The following is a 9,377-nucleotide window of genomic DNA, read 5'->3' on the forward strand; positions in this document are numbered from 1 at the left end:
AGTAAGGAATGATTCACTAGAGAATTGACCTAATGTTTCCTCCATTTTCAACGTTAGGGTTTCCTTTAGTTCTGAGCCTCACAGAGAATCACTGTCCATGCTCTTGCCTTTGTCCCCAGCAATATGCTTCTGTTGCTTAGAGCCGCTTCCAGAGTGGTGTTGGCACTTCCCGCAGGCCTGCCCCATGAGATCAGTGTTCTTGGGTCTTTTACATTTCCCTCCATCCTTTGTGAGCCATCAGTGATTTCCATGTGTAGCATGTTGGGAGTGAGTGTGAAATCTCCTTGTATCTATGGCCTCTGGAGTTTTTATATTATGTTGATACTCCACACTTGGCCTTCTGTATTTGTTACGCATTTCAGCTGAATCCGCCTCACTATTACCTAGTGGATATGATCCTATCCCTATGTCTATCCTTAGATTATAGGTTAGTTGGTTGTCCTGTGACTTCAGCTCTTTAACTGGTTTAAAAATTTGTGAATTTTCAGACTATTCTGAGTTCTTGTTGTTTTTGCAATTTGGAAGCAATGATCTTTCTAGCTTTCTACATCCTATGTGAAAACACTTATACAATAAAAAGCAATTAAAAAAACCACTTGCTCACTGACTATAGAAAGGGACAGTCAGAAAAACAAAAAACTACAATAGCTATATGAACAGATAATCATTATCTATAACAATTAATTCAAATATGCAACATGTAGTATGTAAACAAAATCATAAAGATCTTTTTTTCAATTCTCACCCAAGGATATATTTTTATTGATTTTTTTTGGAGAGGGATGAAGGAAAAGAGAGAGAGAAACTTCAATGTAAGAGAGAAACATCAACCGGTTGCCTCCCATATGTGCCCTGACATGGGATCAAACTGCCACCTTTTGGTGCACAAAATGACCATCCAGCCAACTGAGTCATCTGGCCAGGGCAATCATAAAGATTTTTCAAACAGTTGCTAAAAGGCTAAAGAAACAAAAAGGAAGCCCTGAGGCAACACATAAAGAGGACTGCAGGAAGCAGCGCCATCACTCTAGGGCTAGGGAATGGAGGAGGAATCAGGGGTTATCAGAACTGAGAAGTGTGGAGATGAGGGCCTGGGTCTGGAGCTCAGCCATCTGATGAGCTCACTGCCAGGCTGCTGATGGTCCTTTTGAAGGGTATAATAGGCTGATTCTGGAATTGGCAGGGAGAAAAGATGAAGATTGGAACCAACTGCTGTTGTTCATACAAAGGCCCTTTACTGTGATGACTGCAATTAAAAAAAAAAAAAAGCAAACTAGGAGTAGCAGTTTCTTCTTTCACCTCCTGCCTTCTGGTCTCTCTACACTCTACAGTGTATTCTACTGGCATAATTTAACAGCTCCTCTGAGAGTAGAAATAATAGTTTTCAGAGTCCTAGCCCCAGCTTCACAAATCACATAAAGGTATGTTTGGAACTGAAAGACAATAGCTTAATAACTACCCTAGTGGAATCTATTTTCAACATGGTAAGTAAATTGTAAGTGGAGATTTTAAAGTGTTTTCAATTTAACAAACCATGCATCATTAGATAACAATATCTAAATTGCAAAAATGATTCATCTAAATAAACTGACTTTTGTAGAACTGGTACATTTTCAAATTGCTATTTTCAGAGAAATGACTTTTGGTTCTAAAGCCTTACAGCTAAATATCATTCTTATGGACTGCATACTCCTGACAGTTATGGAAGAGACCACTTTTAATATTTCTTCGTTTTACCAAATATCAACTGAGTTGACCATTACATTAACTAGGAAATTTCCACTGATTATTCCAGAAAGTATTTATTTAGGGAATACTTAGTGAATTTATAAAAATAAAAAAATATCTGCCATAATTAAGATGCTATATTTTACATGCTTATTAATATAGAGATCAAAGTCTACCAAAAAGAAAGAAATCAATAAGTAAAGAAAAGGAAAATAATAACAAGTATTGGAAAGGTTGTGAAGAAAAAGGAACTCTCATTCATTGCTGTAGCAAAGCCAAGTGATACACCCACCATGGAAAACAGTATGATGGTTCCTCAGAAAATTAAAAATAGAGTTGCTATATGACCCAGCAATCCCTGCTTCTGTGTCTCTACTCAAAAAAACTTGAAAAACATTTATTCACAAAGACATATGCACCCCTATATTCATTGCAGCACTATTCATGTTGGCTAAGACATGGAAACAACTAGAAGATGTGGTACCTATATACTATGGAGTACTACTCAGCCATGAGAAAAGATGGAATACTGCCATTTGTGACAACATGAATGGACCTTGAGAATATTATGGTAAGTGAAATAAGTCAGTCATAAAAAGTTAAGAACCATATGATTTCATTCATATGTGGGATACAAAACTGAAACTCGTAGAAACAGACAATAGTATGGTGGTTACCAGAGGCAAGGTGGGTGGGAGCATAGTAAAGGATAAAGGGAGTCAAATGTATGGTGACAGAAGGTGATTTGACTTTGGATGGTGGGCACACAATGTAAGATACAGATCATGTATCACAGAAATCTATACTTGAAACCTATATGATCTTATTAATCAATGTCACCCCAATAAATTTAAAAAAAGAGAAAAAGAAGGAATTGCACCCTTAGGATGCACAATTTTATATGTAAAAGTAAGTGTCATTCTAGTAACTAGAATTTTTACCAACCGCTATCTAGTTGATAGATTTTTATGGTACACATTGAAGGATCATTTTAATTTGTGTCCTATTATAAAACTAAGATCCTAGTAAATAGGAGACATTTAATACCTGTTGTTTTAAATCACTGCATCAATGAATTGAAAAAAAAAATCGAAGAAACAAATCAATAAAATTACCCTCTGCTCTGAGAAATTTTTAGAAAGACTAATTCAGCAAGTAAATTCTATTCATTATAAATGTATATTCATAATCACATTGCTTAAATTGTTTTCCAAAATAAGAAACCTAATTATAACAAATATTCACTGTCGAATATATTGCCTTTTCTCTTTGAAAACTTGTTAATGTTATTCATATCAAAACATAAATTTTAGATAGACAAATACATAGATGGACAGAGAGACAGACTGAGTAAAGTTCCCTGATTCTTGAACATTCCTAAATTTCTGACTTGGCATAGATACAAAACAGACAGGTTAGATTTGGAGAGGATAATTTGAAAATGTGACTATGTGTAGCTCAGATTAATAAAATGAATTATCCTAAATACATAAGTTCATTATAGATAATAGAGCATATGCTCTTGAAAAGTAGAAGGTAAATTGGAAAGTGATATTACATCAATGTTGAAAACTTAATTATAATGAATTCTTCTTTAGAAAATTTTCTAATACTCTCTACAGTAATTGATGCAGCTTTTCTTTGTTGCTTTTATTCTATTTTAGAAATATATCATCCTTTCTCTGAGACTTTTTTTGATTCACTGAAAGCCAGAATAAGCAGGAAATTGGGTTCTTCCACTGAAGACACTTATCAAACAGACTGTTTCAAATTGCTTTGGCTTGGAGACAGAGATAGCCAGTTTCAGTAAAAGTGCTATTTACTTTAAAAGAAAATATTCTTTTTAAAATCCTGATCAGAATTCATTTCTGAGACCTTAGAAAATGTATCCAGAATCCAAAATTGGCACCACTATTTTATCTTAACAATATTTTTAAAACATTACAAATATACACTGAGTGGCCAGATTATTATGATCTCTGAACACATAATAATCTGGCCACTCAGTGTATATCCTATATAATAAAAGGCTAATATGCAAATTGTCCCCTTGATCAGGAGTTCGGCCAGCAGGCAGGCTGGCCAACTGCCCATGTCCCCTCCCCCTGGCCAGGCTGGCCGAACCCCACCCATTCACGAATTCATGCACCAGGCCTCATATATATACTGAGTGGCCAGATTATTACGCATTCAGAGATCATAATAATCTGGCCACTCAGTGTATATACATGCATAGAGTATTCATAAATATTTTGTCCCATCATTTATCATCAAATAACTTTCAATCTGAGTAAAGGGCTTTCTTCTGAGTACACATAGATGCATTATTTTTTGGTTTTATATTGTTAAGATAAAATAGTGGTGCCAATTTTGAATTCTGGATACATTTTCTAAGGTCTCAGAAATGAATTCTGATCAGGATTTTAAAAAGAATATAAGTCCCAGGTAGAGAATTACACAAATTAGTTTACTAAATTCATTGCAATAATTTCCCATTTCAAATCAAAGACTTAATAACAAATCATAATTTTATTTGTGGAACAGGTGGCTCAATATTAAGAGAACAATTTGAATAAAGTTTCACTTGTACCAAAATGAACCAACCTGTATATAAGAGCTCCTATAGTTATCTATCAAAAAGTATGTGTCTATCCTATCACCTCTCAGATGTGTTCAAACAGATGTTGTTATTTTACTTAATTTTTATTTTTTTAATCCAGCTTTTGTGGTTATCCTCAGTGAGAGGGTTGGTACAGGTTGTTTGTCATAATGCGAGTAGGAGTCCTTTGATATATTTCTTCAAATATTTTCTCCTCACCTTTCTCTGTTCCTTCTCTAGAACTATTATCAAAAGGATAATTTATATTTTGAGCTGATTTTCTAATGCTATTATGATTTCTCTGTCTTTTAAAACTCATTCTACTTACCAAAGGGATACCACAATTTTATTTTTCAACCTTTTTATTGTCTCTCTCTCTCTCTCTCTCTCTCTCTCTCCTCACATATACACATACATTTTTATGCATAACATTCTAATTTTTAAAGTTTTTTTAATGTTTATATGTTCCCTGTAATAGACTTCCTTTTTACAAAATGACTTTTAAGGACTTTTAGAGAGAGAAGAAGGGAGGAGAGAGAGGGAGAAAGGGGGAGAGAGGGGAGAGAGGGGAGAGAGGGGAGAGAGGGGAGAGAGGGGAGAGAGGGGAGAGGGAGAGGGAGAGGGAGAGGGAGAGAGAGAGAGAGAGAGAGAGAGAGAGAGAGAGAGAGAGAGAGAGAGAGAGAAACATTAATGTGATAGAGATGCATCGATAAGTTGCCTCCTGTACAAGCCCCAGCAGGGGAATGAACCCCCAACCTAGATATGTGCCCTGACCAGGAATCAATCCCGGGACCTTACAGTGCATGGGGCCATGCTCCAACCAACTGAGCCACACTGGCTATGGCATAGGCTTCCTTTTTTATTTCATAGATGCAACAGTCAACATCTCACTCCTGATGTAATGATCATCATGAATTCATGGGGTTGTGAACATTGCCAAAACCCCAGAAACTGCACTGAACAGGCATATTAGATGAATTTAGGAAATGTTTTGCACAAGGAATTTCATGATTTTTTACATATACTATATATATGTACATATATATGTGTGTGTGTGTGTGTGTGTGTATGTGTATGTATATATGTGTGTATACACACACACACACACACACACACACACACTAGCTTTTGAGAAACAGATACCATGATAGGATCAGAAGTCTCAGATATTTATTGAGGGATGTGTCTATGAAAAGTAAAAGACAAAAGAGGTAGCAGAAATAAGTAGGGAGAGCCTCCAGACCCAGATGCAAGTCTAAAACCTATAAGGAGAGAGAGAGGAAAATTAGGTATGAAAGCTTCAGAAGACAATGCAGTTCACAGAACGTCTCAGCTATGCTAAGAGGGAGTTACCAAGAATAGGTCGCCTTTTGGAAGAGTCAAAAACCAGGCAGGAGTGGCTGGGCTCTAGCACCTACACCAGGCTCAGTCCTTGACTTGGAGAAGCACATGGGAAGCATGTCCATGGAGTGAACGCTGGAGGATCCAAAGGTGCTTCAACTGAAGACCATTAGCCAACTGCGCTCCTCACAGTGGGCTGCTGTAAAGGACACCTGCATGGCAGGACTTCATGGCCACCCTACAGAAATTCTATGCCTTCTAATGAGAACTGCATAGTGTGTAAGCAATTTTAGCTCTCAGAAGTACTTATTATGCAGATTAACATTTTTAAAGAAATATAATAAATTTCAATTTAGTTAATTACATTTACATAATTCATCTACTGATAGGAATTATGACCCCAGTTCCAAGAGCAGTGCTTTGGTAGATGTTTAATATAAGTTTGAGAATAAACGCATGTAGTTACTCATAGTTCTTATTTTAGAAAACCCTTTATCGACTTCATTCTCTTTTCAAGTTCACTCTAATTGGGCTTTTCTTTGTTGATTTAGTTATAATCTTCATATTAACCTCCTTAAGTTTTAAAAGTACATGGTCAATATTCTTTAAATAGCATGAAGTGTGTGTTATAACAAATAGTTATAATGGTTATTAAACTCATTGGTCCTAAACCAGGCTATCTAGGATTAATGCTCAGCTTCAACACATCCTAGCTGTGAGATTACTAACCTCTCTCTGCCTTACTTTCTTTGTCTGTGAACTTTAATTCTAATAGTACCTAATTATTGAGTAGTTATGAAGATTTAAAAAAAAGTCAAAATACTTAGAGCAGTGTCTGATACATATAAGTGCTCAGAAAAGTAAGATGGTATTATTGATGTCATTATTATTAACATAAATCAGTAATTCTACCATATGATCAATAAAGCACTAGAAATGTCTCCACCAGTAGAAAAAGACTTGGTAACACTTTTATAACTGGCTCAGCAACTGAGCAAATTTATCACATAAAATGGTAATACAAAATGCTGGGAGGACCCCAATATATAAATAAAGGCAATATATATAGAAAAAGTATGATAATAATAAAGAATTGAACACAATGTCTGACCTAAAGGCTCCAGTCACATTAATAATTCAGACACAAGCCCAGAGAAGAAGCTGCTGAGGTTACTACTCATGGACACAAACCTGATGGTAATGTGCCTCTGTGCTCAGGTCTTTCCTGATCAATATCAATCTCCTTGGCTTTTCTATAACTCTACTCTTAATTGGCAACTCAGTTAAGACAGTCTTCCAAGTGTTGCGATTGACATTTTCTAAAAAGTTTCTCCCTGCCCCTTACACCATAGCTTCATAGGACTATCTATAAAAATGGTATTGATTCCTATCTCCTAAATATTTTGGAAATATCAGCTGAGTTTGAGAGTTATACTGGCATTTTTAGCTTAACATTATTATACAAATCAATCAATTATTGAATTCATACATTTATGCATGCGTGCAACAAATATTTAAGTAGCTTCTATATGCAAGGCAATAGAGTGCAAAAAATAATGATGGAAAATATAGGTGTGGAAAAGTATAGTAAGCTCATCTTTTCATAAATTTTATAGCTTTGTAGTGGGAATTAAATCTCTTTGGGATCAAATTTTTCTTTCTGCCAAGATTATTATTCTTTTGTCAGACCTTAAAGCCTTTAAGTCCTCTGCTTGACTGATGAGGTAGTAGGAATGGATCCCGTAGGTTTTGCAATAATGAGATTGAATAGTAATGAATATCAAAAACTTCAGTTGACTAAAGTCGCATCTGCTATACTCCAAAATAAAATAGAAAATTCTCTCTATATTAACAACTTGAAACATGATAAAATCAAGAATGGGATATTGAAGGATACTATTGTATTTCTTATTTACAAGAAAAGCCATACTTGTTTGTAAATACTGATTTCTTGATTCTTGTGATAGACCTAAGAAACTGATGACAATTTTTAAAATAACTTCGACGTGTATTCCAATTTAGAGTTTGCAAAATACTATCTGATTCACTACTTCATTTAAATATCAAAACACCCAGGAAAGTTAGTAGAGTGAGTGCTATTATCTCCATTTTATAGATTAGGAAGGGAATCTAAGATTAAGTGGCTTAAGCTTACATGACTAAAAATTAAGAGATTTCCTTAAATCCAGATTTCTACTGAACCTATGATTCTTATGTATCTCTGTTTTCTAAGTTATATTTAATATAGTCTTCAAACACAGGATCAAAATTCACTTCCTTATAAAGGGATCCTGCTTTCTTACTATTTCATGTAATTACGTTTTTATTTATTCTACCTAATTTGCAAATTTATACCTCCTTTCACAGTGCAAACAATTGAAAATTGGATATTTTAAATAATAACCTATATTACAGACATTGTCATCTTTGTATAGTTCACTATATTAAGAAAATATAATGGATTCTTGCATATATTCTAGATTCAGTCTGCAAACACCTATTAATTATCTACTCTCTTAGAAACCATGCTTAGAGCTCTAGGAGTGTCACAGAAGAACAAGCCATGGTCCCTACCTTAAACTCTTTATGCCCTAATAGGGAGACAATTTATAAATACAAATGATGACATAAGGCAAAATAAAGTAAACTAATTATGGGCAGGCCCTATGAGATAACAGTGTGGAGATATTTTCTCTGAGACAGTATTTTAAGAGTGCTTAATCATACAAAAGGTGACATATAGTCTATGCTAAATTGTCTTTAACAGGTAGAGATAACAGTGAAGAAGATATCACAGATAAACAAAAGAGCTAAAATACAGCAAGGAAAATATAAATTAATAATAACTTCTGATTTAGGTGGAAGATCACGTGCATGAGTAAATACTAAAACAAACAAACAAACAAACAAACAAACAAAAGTCTGCTTCTTCTAACACCAGGCAGAGGACCTTGGATAACATGCTAAAAATATCAGAGAGGTCTGTGTCTTATCCTGTATAGATTAGGACCAGGGTATGTTCTTGGACAAGCAAATGGCAAATCCAGAGATGTGTCTCATGAATAGTGCTTGGATAGCAATATCCTATATAATAAAAGGCTAATATGCAAATTGACCAAATGGAGGAATGACAGGTCGCTATGATGCGCACTGACCACCAGGGGGAAGATACTCAATGCAGGAGCTACCCCCTGGTGGTCAGTATGCTCCCACAGGGCTGGCAAGCACAGCGAGCGCTAAGGATTCCTCGTGGGGAGCGGGCCTAAGCCGGCAGACGGACATCCCCCAAGGGATCCTGGACAGCAAGAGGGCACAGGCCAGGCTGAGGGACTCCCCCCGCCTCCCTCCCGTGCATGAATGTTGTGCCCTGAGCCTCTAGTGAAAGATATATTAGGGAGGGATGGGTAAGAGAGACAAAAAATGAGATAAGAAGTCTCATGCAAATGCTCAAGTAATTGCTTATGAAGAAGTAAGTTAGCTTTGAGCCTGAGAATGAAGGAGTTGTCACAGACAAGAGAGGTACAGGTGCACCTCATTTTATTGTACTTTGTTTTATTGTGATTCACAGATGCTGTGTTTTTCATACATTAAAGGTTTGTGGCAACCTTGCATCGATCAAGTTTATTGGCACCATTTTTCCAAAAGCATTTCCTCACTTGGAGTTTCTGTCACATTTTGGTAATACTCACAATATTTCAAACTTTTTATT

The sequence above is a fragment of the Cnephaeus nilssonii genome, assembly GCF_951640355.1.
Source record: "Cnephaeus nilssonii genome assembly, chromosome: 16".
Classification (NCBI taxonomy): Eukaryota; Metazoa; Chordata; class Mammalia; order Chiroptera; family Vespertilionidae; genus Cnephaeus; species Cnephaeus nilssonii.